The 12,643-nt window shown below is 39.9% G+C and overlaps 1 protein-coding gene across 25 annotated transcripts in view; it reads right to left on the reverse strand.

Moving 5' to 3' along the window:
• Nucleotides 1-12,643, reverse strand: part of NRXN1 (neurexin 1) — a 740,438-nt gene that overhangs the window by 113,485 nt on the left and 614,310 nt on the right. The window lies entirely within an intron of this gene.

The raw sequence follows: 12,643 nt of genomic DNA on the forward strand, positions 1-12,643 counted from the left end.
ATTTAGCCCTATACCCAGCTACAGTTAAACTTCTAGTGCCATTCATTCTTTTGAAAGGGGCGTATTTATTCTTCTCTCCCTATTGTGCAACTGTAATTTTAAAATTTTAAACCAGTAGACTATTAATGCCCATCAATTCTGTAAAACAGGAAAATCAAAATTGTCTTTATATATGTACTTAACCCTGACAACATTGTGTCTCATTCAGTTTTTTCATGTACACTAAACTTGATGCTGCACCAGAAAGGCCATTTAACTCCTTAGAAACAGTACACTGAGGAAAAGAAACCGTTCAGATCTCAGTTAAACCACTTTGTAAAAGCATAATCTCACTGCCTTTAATTCAGTTTACTTCTGCTTGTAAGGAGTTGAAATCAGGATGTCGTTCACAACGATTTGTGCTTCTGATACAGTGATGGATGTTCAATTTCTGCTTCAAATCCATTTGAAATTGTGTATACTACAGAATCTGACTCTTGTGAAGCTCATAAGGGTTCTAGGTTATATAAATCATACAAGTTTTTCAGCCTTTTTCTGGCAGGTAGGCTAGACTGCAAAAAAGACCCTCTGGTGTAGCTACACCTTGCTAGGGTCAAGGTAACTCTTTGAACACTCTGAACTTGCTTTTAAATGCACAATATAATGCAACAGTCCTGCAGAATTGGTTACAACCGACTTGCCATTAATCATAAATCCAAAGTATTAAAGAAAAAGTTATTTTGCAAGTGCAGACGCTGCAGTTTCAAGATGTTTTCTTACTTTAACCAACAGGGCTTAAGACTGCAGAAAGCTAACTGCACTGCAGGGTGAAGAGACGGGTGCACGTCTTCTCTCCTGTGTTCACACGGCACAATGTCTAAAGCAGGTACATCCTCATACGTTCAAGACAGCAAGGATTTGCGTCCTCGTGGATACCTGGTTAACGCGGTTCAGTCTCTTGAAAATATATATAGGACAGAGCAGGTTGCCGTTTTCCCTGCTGCAGTATGAATTATAGTGACTGCTTCCGAATTCCTTAGTTTAATGGAAGTTCTTATCCTGAAGACATAAAGCACTATTCTGCTGTCACACCTCGCAACACCAGGAAAATATATGTGGGGACACGTGCACAAACGTGCCCCAAATAAAAAAATGCCTGATCTTCCAAGAGCACCTAAACCACAATAGCACTGCAGAGAAATTAATTTTGTTTTCCATGTGATAGATTGTCTGGTTGGAAGGCTCAACACCACATTGATTTGTTCTGTCCTGAGAAAGGCTCCCATTTCAGACTGACTTCAGGGTTGCCCCGGAAGCTAATGGAAACAAACTGCACAGCAGAAGGAACACACGGCAGAAGTACACTATCAAACTCTTCTCTTGCATGCTCTATCAGCCACCGGGAGCTTTGATACCACCCTTGGAGCAAACGCATGTCTACGCCCATCAAGCAAGGCACCTAAAGCAAGGGGCACAATCACACCCATACCAAGGCTTATCCACTTAAGTAGTACACAAAAGCGATTTTACTGAAGTCAGTGGATATTGGTTTGGCTTAGTGAGTGACACGTTACATAAAGTCCTGTGTAGTCTTGAACGAGGCAGCTGTGAACCGACTAGAGGGCAAGCTGAAAGGAAAAAGAAATAGAGGAATCTGGGGTTCCACATTGACAACATGGTCCTGCCACTGGGAAAGAAAAGAAGAGTGAGAAATATCTTTTAAGAAATTGATTCTATCACAGATATCAGCATTGTACTGTTAAAAAAGCTACTGAGTAGCTAAAATTCCTTGGTAAAGAATTTGATCAAATCGTTTTCTTTTTAACCAACAACACGTTAATCCTCCACTTTGAACTTATCCTACTACATTAGATAAGTTGTGATACCGCAGGTAACATGGAAAACATACGTCGAGCCAAATAAAAGTGTGCAAAAGAATCGCTACATACTGGCAATGTTTAATCTTTTGTGATCTAGCTTTTACCGGGATTGTTAATAGATAATGGCCTTCCTGAAAAGAGAGGTGAATGGGACCAGCTGTGATGGATTTGCCACGACTTGTTCCGAGATCTGTTTTTCACTCCTACTTTCTTCCTCTGACTTGAATCCCCACAGCTTGTGGTCTTCTTCAGAAATTCCATTTCTGTATCACCCTGTGCCTAATTATGGTAAGCAGGTATGGGCACCATCCTTTGCCACAAGATGCAAGAAGAGCCGATACCCGATTCTTTCAGGATTTTAGAACACCTTTTTCTGAATCACTGCTCATTTGACATTTTCTTTCTCCTTCTAAACTAGATGCATTGTGCCATCTTGCTGTATTTAACTGAAAGGTGTTACACCTTCTGTGATCAAGTAATGACAACCATGCCACACATTTTATCAAGATCTGAATTTAATTACAGGATCTATCAAGTCTAAGAAGGCATGAGCCTTTGTGTTTCACCAGGATATCCAAGATGAAAAATAAAGGAAAAAAGAAAATCTGCCTGCAGACTTAGAGAAGTGTTATTATATAGCATTATCTGACAGAAAAACCTGATAAGCTGTCAAATTAAAAAGCTGATTTGGGAAACTTTACTGAAACCACTTTTTGAAAAGAGACTGACTGTAACCACTTTTTGAAAAGAGACTTACTGTAGTGTCTTGTTTGGGTATCACCTAGGCTCTTTATTTAAAGAAGACAGCAAGATAGAGCAATTTCATAATCTCTCAAAGGCCAGGAGTGCTTTTTTTTTTTAAAAAAAAATATTTCATTGACTTTGGATAAGCTGTAACAGAGTTTCACCCAAAGAGAATGGGAAAATAAATCACTGTTCTTGTTAGCATCAATATTGCACATGAAAAATAAAATTATACTGAAAGTGAGACCTAGATACATGCTGAAAAATACATTTAATCATAGCCAAAGAGTAGTCAGAGCTGTATGAAACAGAAATAGATGCAAGAAACGAGTTGTGCGGTTACAGGCTGGCAAACGTGAGGCAGCATGCTGGCCTAGTTACTTCCATCACTTAACTGCTGGTTTGTGGCTCAGTAACTAAGATTAATTTTTAATCTATTTTGATTCCTGTTAAATTGGTTTCTTGCATCTTACTATACTCCAGAGACCTTGCTGAAGTGAGTTTCACAGATTTCCTTGTCTTATTTTTAAATTCTCTATGCCATTATTTCACATACTGCTATAATGGCTTCTTTTATTCATATTATAACTGGACATAATTGTATGAATACAGGTAGATATCAATTTCCTATAACACTCATTGAAGATTTTGTCCAGTTGCAACGGACAAAAACCAATGCTATTTTACCTTCGCTTTGGATAAATAACAAAAACAGCCTAGAAAAGTTAATTGTAGGAAACATTTTTTGATTGAGTGATCATGAGTTGACTCAAATTAATACAAGGACAACTAAAAATAAATCTGTAAATCAGTTTCTTGATTTCAAAAGAACAAAATCTGATAATGTGAAGGAAACCAGATTGTGTAATCAGTCTGAGGGGCTGGACTCAGACAGGAAGGACACTTGGAAATTCCTTAGGGAAAAGCATAATAAATAAATAAATAAATAAATATTTGGACTTGCCCTTTGCAAGGTTAAAACCATACGAGGGGAGACCTACTAGGCTGAGTAACTACACTATCGCAGACTACATTATAGGCGGTAAAAGACTTGCTCAGCAAAGAAAGCAGTGACTTTCAGAATTAGAAACAGAAACAAATGTACAAGTAAGGTTGCCAAAACTCAAGCTAAAAGGGCCTTTCAGAGAAAGTAAAATAAGTTTAAAAGCCAGAGGTTCTCAAGTGCTATAAACAAAAAGAGATCACAGAAAGAAAGAGAGTCACTTTTTAGTAAGGTTGATGACGATCCAAGGGAGCAGACTGTATTGACTAACAGGAATGTGTCTATGAAAATGTAGATCCCCACAGCTCAGAAGAAAGCAACCTACGCATTTCTCAATGAACTGGTGGGGTCAGAAGGCAAGGAAGATGATCTCTGTCCCAGAGCTGAAAACCAGGAGTTTTTAAAAAGAGCTATCCAACAGGACATGCTACTTCTTGTATTAGAGAACAGAATATGTCATAGCTTTATAAGAGAATGGGAAAAAAGCTATCCAGTCAAACTGTTTAGTCTGACCTTAGCCATACACGGTGCTTTAGAACACATTCAAAAAGCAAGAATTAGAGACATGGAAGTGATTGGAAAATGAGATAAAATGCAAAACTTTACCAAATCATGTTAGATTAATCTAATAGCTGTATTTGATAAGTTAACTGATTTTCTAGATGAAGGAAATTAAGTATATCTAATTTATCTGGATTTCAGTAAAGCATTTGATATGATGCCATGTAGCAAATCATTGATTAACTGCAGAAAATATAGAGGAGTATAAAAATCGTACAGTGAAGAGCTGAATAAAAAAGACAAGGGATAGCATTGAACGAGGAATATTTCTTCTCCTCCTTCCTCTCTCCTCTGTCTCGTGTAGAGACCACAGCCTGATATCCTACTTCTGTATCTACTGACAAGCTTCTGAATACAAGGGCTGCTTGTTTTACGTCACGCTCAAGGTGCTCATCTTCCCAGGATGCAAGCCCCTTCCAGGAACCAGGTAGTGTATTGAAGTCTCCTTCTCCCCAATACTTTCACTTTATTAAGGTGTCTTCTTCAGCTTCTTCACGTTCACACAGATGCTAAACAGTCATTCCTGGTCTCATTCACACCTGCCAATGTGCCAACTGTATCATATTCTAGCCTTCATTGTTCCCCACTATATCCCCTATATCTGAAAACTAAAAAATCCTCAAGAGATAGCAGGTCAGTCAGACCTATCGAAGCTCTCCAGGTATTTTGCAGACCTGATGCCATCTAGTTGAATGGCTGGAAGATCTATGTGTGCTTAAGTCAAGCAAGTATAATAAACTAAATGCCGAGTTCTATGTCAAGTTAACAAGATGAATATCATGGCGAATTCCGAAACTGTGTTGGACTATGCCATGGGAGCTACCACTGAGGCCACTGCAGGTATGTAAGAAAAATCAATGGTTTTCCCACAGGAAAACGACCAGGGTGGAACTCCTAAGAAAGTTCTGGGACCAATCATCTTTGGTATTTTCTTCACTGATCTCCATATAAAATGTCGACCACACAACGAAATCTGCAGATGACATAACCCTTGACATCCTGGTAACCCTGAAGAGGCTGCAGATAATCAGCCAAGAGGAACTGGGCCCTCCTGAGTTAACAGAAGTGACACTAAAGCTTATACTACAAAGTGCAGGTCACACACTTAAGATGTAGGACCAGTCACTGTTTTTTGCAGTAAACTGGGATATTATGAGAGAGAGTTCATGAGGAAAGACATTCAATGGGTATATTAATCAGCTGCAGAACGATATTGACCCATCGGGTTTTGATGCATGAAAAGGGAAAATAAGATCTTAGAATGCATCAGTGGAGGTGACTTTCAGCATTAATGTCTTCATACGTCTTTACACGAGGTCCTAGTCTTCTCCATATTGTCCATTTCCAGCCACATGTGCTTTTGAAGGATGAATTTAAAACAAAAAAGCATCAAAAGAAAGGCTATACATGAGCTGTCTACAGCATTAGACCTTTGTCTTGAGCCAGTGCAATTAATTCAAAACATTTTCTATAAAAAATCAGTTTATCTTACCTGTATGCTTTATCTTTGATGTATCAACTTTTCTTTTACTGTTATGATGTCTGTTCAACAGAGCAAGTTGATTTTTTAACTTTAGGACAAGAATGAAAAAATACTTCCATCATTACATAAGATTAAAAAGTTGTTTAAGCTAATGAAGATTTTACAAAATCTCTCACTCCAGAAAAAATGCAAATAAATTGCATAAAAGACTACATTTTCCATTTTAAAATTTTAGAAATGTAAAAATTCGGGTTTTAAATGCTTCTGTTTTAAAATATCTTTTTGTTGTTCTTTAAATACTTTTTATTTTTAATTTGTTTTTTCATTGCCTGTCAAAGGAAGCATACATTGGTTTTTTTAATTCTTCACTCACTAATCTTTGTCAATCATCTTGAAATCTTCTCTAGTACAGCCAGTATGTGTTGTTTCTAACTTTTTTTTATTATTTTAAAAAAGTCTTAATGAATATACAACTTAAGGTTTAAATTATCATATTTCAATTGAAAAATTGATGGATTTACTCTGTTGATTTTCATTAGGTGGGAATCCGTGCCTCTGTTCTCCCTACGCCAGGGTCTGATCCATGAAAGACCTTTGCCTTTACCACCAGGGTTATGCAATTTCTTCCCGAATATTTTCACATATGGAACTTTTTGACAAAGACTTTGTGCAAATCCAGGGGGGAAAAAAAAAAGTATGTTAACTCATTCATATTTATGCCCCATTATCTCCTATCAAACCAGAGTAGGTTTAACTATAATAGTTACCAGCAGACATTCCCAGACAGAGACCTCAGCATAAACAGAACCCCAGGGAGGCGTGACTCCGTGGACACGTGAAAGGCCATAAAGAACACTGATGACGGAGGGTGAGACATTACTTGGTAACCAAGGAACTACTGATTCGCTGGTATTTTTCCCTTTCTCCTCTTACTAATTCCATGGACTAAATATTTTAGACCCACATCTATAGCCTGATTTTATACATATGCCAAAAATTTAGACATAAAGTGTTCGCTTGCACCATGTAATTCATCTTCTACATATTCCCAGAGGGAGAGGTTCCTGAGAAGTCCTCCTGTTCTTTCCAAACACTGTTATCTCCCAGGGAAGTAAAGTATTATGAGATGTCCTTGTTTCATTGGCACTGCTAGTTTCTCACAGCATACAAACGTACAAAACAGGAGACATCGGGCAGTATCTGTTTCACAGAAGCTTAATCGCTGTGAACAAAACTTAAGTCTTTTCCCTTGCACTTCCCTCCTGGGCAGAAAGGTGGTCTTCATTTTGTCTTTGGGAGCGTTGCCCCCACCCAAGTAATGAGAGACTGCTCCAAGTTTGCAAGCTTTGCAGGTCCTCAGAGGAGGGCGTTCTTCACATCCTCTACGTCCACCATGGGGATTGACTTATCAAGGTGACGTATCTGACTGTAGGAGTGTCAAAACTCTGACCATAGCAAAGGAAAGCACGTGAGAGAGAACCAAGATGGGTTCTTTTAGCCAGAAGAAGGAAGCAAGTCAGAAAAAAGGTAAAGACGATGTATTGCTGGACAAATAAATAGATAGGAGTCAGAAGGCTTATATTATTTTGGCGTGGAAAACACCCCAAAAGTCCCGTGTCCTAACAGCAGTGGCCAGGGAGGTTTGAAAAACTACCCTATGGCAAATGCAAGGCAAGGCAAATACTGGATGACCATTTACTCGTTAGGCTCCAACCTCCCCTTGACCATTATAATTTTGCGTGGGTGTGGTGATAACAGGCTGCCTGTCCATTTTATTAGACCATTCAAAGATACGTTTGTGAAAGAATTAGAGATCTCTCGTGGCCACCACACTTATGCCTGAAAAACAGATCTTTGATTCTCTTCAGAAGCGGCTGTAGGGGCTTGAATTTGGAAGGTATTTTGAAGTCAATGGTATGCGTGTTAGGCACCTGCATGGACAGCTTGGGAAATACTAATGCATTCCAGAGAAACAAATGTACTGACCCAAATGTCTCCTCTTAATTCTATGGTCAATCTGAACACACAAAACCAAGACAAATGGATAGCACTTACCCTAAACAGGATACATAGTAATAGCTGACTCTAAGTATTTATGTTCAAGTCAGGTGTATCCCACGAAAAGATGGCAGACGCCTTGTCTATTTTCCAGAATACAGGCGCCAAGTGAAGCATTTAAATGAGATGCCCCTTTCCCCCAGCCCTTGGTTGTTCTGCAATAAGAACCTTTAGCCCACGGAGCCAGAGAAAGTCCCTAAGACAAAATGTGTGCTCTCAGCTGTTTAACCTTATGTGATAAAGCAAAAAAACAAAATCAAAACCCAGAACAGAATTACTCCATATTACACCAAAGTCCTAAGAGCTTCAGCTGCCAATTGCCATATTGCAGAGGTACTTGGCACTAACCATAACGTCAGCCTGCGGTTTGGTCTTCTGCCAACAGACATGGACTCACACAGGTTCTTCTTTGGTGTGTATGCTTGATCGTAATTTATACTCCCCAGTCACAGAGATCCATCTGTTCCAGTAGTCTGGCAGTGTTTTGGACACTCTTCTGTGCGAACAACGTGCACGAGAGGCTTGTGCTGTCAGATCTAGGTCTGTTGGACACATCCCTGACCATGTCTGCTGAACCACAGGGTACGTGAGGACACCTGCAACTAAGTCACGCTTTTCTAAGGCTGACCAGAGATCCAGGGATAGCTGGGAAGGCTTCATTTTAGATATCTGCCTAAATCAGACCGTATTTTCCAGACCGCTGCAGGGTCCCAGGAACTGCTGAGTATTCCCAGCAGCTTGAACAGCTTTGAAACCAGTTGGCCACTATCTAATAGATCATCTTATATCCAGAAAATTCTGCATCAGCCCAATTTACGATGAAAGTCCTGAAGAGTAGTCTCCCGTTGGTAAAATGATTGGTTGTGCCGTGTTTTTTAAAGGAATCGGCATTGGGCAAACTCCCGTTGACTGCAGAAAGTGTAGAGGTATTCACAGAAAAGTGGTTCAGAAAATCCTTCACAATAAACGGTGATTACTGTGGCTTTAGAAAGTCACCTAGCTTGTTCCAATATACTTTCCCAGACTGGCAAAATGCACACCCTTCACTGCTAAGGAAGGAAAATAAGAAAATTGAGGAAATTGTTTTTCTTGTTAAATAGATATGGTTATGAGCACTGCTGCGAGAAAGGTTATTTTTTTTTTCCCCATTTGATACGATTTGAAACAGATTTTCTTTCAGGTAAGGAAGAAAAGGTTGTTTCAAATTAAATGAAATGCTTTGTTCTCAGATTACCTAAATCCCCCATAAACACTAGGCAATCTTGACATGAAAAATCAGAACACTTTATTTAGAAAATACTGAGATTAATATTTTGACATTACTAAAACCATTTTCCTATTACTTTGTTTTTCCTTTGGCCATAATTGTTAGTTCAGTTTGACCCAAATTAACAAGTGCTTTGGTTTCCTATCATAAATGCATTCTTAGCAAATCTCCATTCCAGTGCAGAACCATTACCTAACTGAAGTTACAAGAGTAGCCTGTTCACGGTAGTAGCTGGAGTTGCTACTATGGTGCAGCCCCATCGCCACAACAGCAGCCAGCCAGTCGGGAAGGGCAATTAAAAGGAAGTTGTGAAGCAGGCAAGATAAGCCATAAGGAGTAGAAAGGATTTGCGTGGAAAATGGGGTTAGTCGATTGATTAGGAACTCTTGACTGCACAGTCAGCAGTTTTCTCATTCCTGTTTAATATGAGCGGAAATTAGGCTGCATCCAGATAAGTTAATGGGAAATCGCTATCTGAAAAAGGGGCCAAGGTGAAATATTGAAGTTCTTTGGGAAGGTGCAGAGGGATGATAACCATTCAGTAAAGAGAGACGTAACATTGAATTGAGTCAAGAAAGATGGAATGTACAAATCCAATACAGATCTGAGCGTCTTCGCCAGCTATCAAAAAACTACAATATGCCATTCTCAGTCATAGGGCCACGGACACAGCGAGGAAGTGGGAAAACAGGACAAACATTTAATAAAGGGCAGAAAGTGAAGCGTGCATCCTCCTAGCCCTAGCGTTGCGCTCAGAGAAATGGCAAGAGAGAAACTTTGGAGTAAAAAAATTATTATTTTGATGGGAGTCTGGAAGAACATACGTAACTAAATCTAAACCTCTGTTTCTGAAAACCATCCAGCCATTTCAGAACACTGAAATTTTCACATTTGTCTTGGACTAAGACACATTTTTCCCCACTATACTCCAAACCAACAACCAGCCACCTTTACAAGGATCAGCATCCTCTACCACTGGCCACCCCCACCTCTTTTTCTTTCACAGCGCTCTCATTTCACATCCACTCAGATACAAACTGAAGGTGCACTGGCCCAGAGAAAACATAACGCTCGCGCCTAGTGGGATGGAGAATGATGTGCAAGAGAAACATGCTAGATCCTACTCATCTTCCCGGGTCATTTCGGCATTTTATGCAGCTCTAGGACAAAACACACAAAGCACCTGCGGAAGCCCTATGGAGCATGGCCATACGATACTTTTTGCAAGGTGTCTACCTCTCTGACCGCGCATAAAGTGGTATTAGAGAACCATGTGTGCTACACCAGCTAGAAAACCCTTTGCAAGGGCACTAAAACTCTGGGCAGCTCCTGAGACCCAGGACTGAGTTCAGACTCCCTACAAACCCCGCATGGACTTGTGGCAGTCGGGGCCACAGCTCTTTTTGAAAAGATGCTCGCTTTGAGTATCTACAGGGGTGCCCACAGCATCCTCCTAGCAAGCGATGCAAAACCGACTGTTACTGGGCATTGGGTGCCGTTATCCACAGCGGTTAGATGGGGCTGTATGAAGGCTGTATGAACGAAACTGGAAAATCCTGAGCCTCTGACCAGAAACTCCTCTCAGAAAATCTTCACCCAATATTTTAAGACGCCGATCACAAACAAGCAATGTCTTGTAGTCAGACACTCCAACCGGAAGGGTAATTCAGAGCATAACCTTTCCTTGTAAAGAAAGGAGAATTGATCAGTTGGTATGCTTTAGGCAACCAACTGATTTCTTTTTAATATTATTTTACTTTTTAAAAAAGGAAATCCAGCGTGTTTAAGAATAGCAAACTTCCTAATTAAGCTGCTAATCTTGTTTCTATTCTTAATTTTAAAAAACCCAGAAAAGAGGTAAGTCTGTGCTTATGTACAGTGGTGCAGGCGCATTAAGAAATCACGCAGAAAGAAACAATTCAGAAAACAGGCACAAAACAGAAAAGAATATTCTTTCCAGCACTGAAATGAAAGCTAATAAGCCCCCACTCATGCAAACGGGATCAAATTCGGCCCACGTTGTACAACTGCAACATGTCCTCCATCCAAAACACGGGCCAAGAGCAAGTTAGCTGGTTAACCAGCACCGCCAGGTACCACTGTCAGTCCCTACAGCAGCAACAGCAGAAGCACATCGAAACTGGACGCAGCAGCACTTGCCAAACTGTGTTGTCTGATATCTTTAAGATGTCACTTTTAGAAATGCTACTTTTAGAACTGGAATGACAGTGGTAGCTTTGGACATGGTGCCATTAATAACTTCAGAGCAGTATCAACTTTGCTTAAAGGCAGCACAATCTTCAGGACAAGCCTGTGTCTTTTCCGAAAGGTGCCTCAATACCAGTCTGTGAAGAAACTAGTGTTTAAAAAGGGGTTAAATGAAGAGTGCCAAACCTGATGGAGCAGCATGGAAACGTCAGAGGAAGGTATGGCCAGGTGCTCTCATGCTGAGAAGGGAGAAGAGGTAGAAGGTGAAAAGGGGGAGGATGGATTTCAGAAGTGATGCATACAGGAGCCGTAAAATATTACTGTGGGAGAGGCAAAGAAAATTAAAGGCCAGCAGCAGTCTCGGAAGGTCCAGCAATAAAGCAAGCCAAGGGATTCCGTACCTTGGCTGATGAAGCAACTGAAAACGCCTCTGAATGCAGCTTGTGCATGGATTGCTAAAAGAAGCTCTGGAAGCTCTAATGTTTTGTTTTCCTTTTTCAAAGAAAACATCCTACCTCCTTCCACTCCACTAATCCCCTCACAAGGAAATCACTCTATTTTCTAAATTGATCTATGTTCAGTATAAACAAATTCTGTGTGCCCTTATCTTCCAAACTCAACTGCCGCTCATCCTTGTTGTAGCCACTTTGTATTCTCATGAAGAAACAGAACAGAGAAGAAAATCAAAGATATTTTCATGCTCATCATTTAGGAAAAAACCACAAAAGAAACAAAACAAAAACAAACCAACCCAAACCTATTTTTTTTTTCCCCATTCTGCTACATAGGTCTTGAACACAAACTAAGACACGCACCTCCCCAGCTTCCACCATCTTATTTCAGCTACCACTTACCAAACACTGCAGAAGTGAGAAAACAAGGAGGGTAAGGGGGAAACAGGAATATCTGAAAGATCACAGGACGTATTTCATTCCGTATCCCCCTTTCCCTCAAGAGTTTATCCCCTCTCAGAGATGCATCTAACCCAAAGCCATTAATCGTTTCTAACTGCCAGAACTGCCACTCATTCATAACGCATTAGCACACAGGATTTTTTAACAACTCCTGCTATACATAATTTCATTTGCGATGCATAGTTTCTTTTTTTTTTTTTAATTCTAAATAAGTTCCAAGGAATTATACGAAGGGTGATATTTCACCTGTGGAATTTCTTTTTTATTATTTTTATTTTTTACAAAGTCAGGTGAACAGCTGGACTGCAACTCAAACACCAACTAAAAAAACCCAAACCGTATATACTAATAATTAGTACAGGGGCTGGCTGAAACACACCCTCCCATCCCACTCCACCCCCAAAATGAAGAATTTCCTGCTTTTAAACAGATAAATCAGAGCTATCATTTATGTAATAGCGAATACGCAAACCAGAATACCTTTCGCTTACATCTCTGGATTTGCTGCCTTTTGTTTAATAATATAAACACACATACCAACTGTTA

Source organism: Gavia stellata, chromosome 2, assembly GCF_030936135.1.
Source record: "Gavia stellata isolate bGavSte3 chromosome 2, bGavSte3.hap2, whole genome shotgun sequence".
NCBI lineage: Eukaryota > Metazoa > Chordata > Aves > Gaviiformes > Gaviidae > Gavia > Gavia stellata.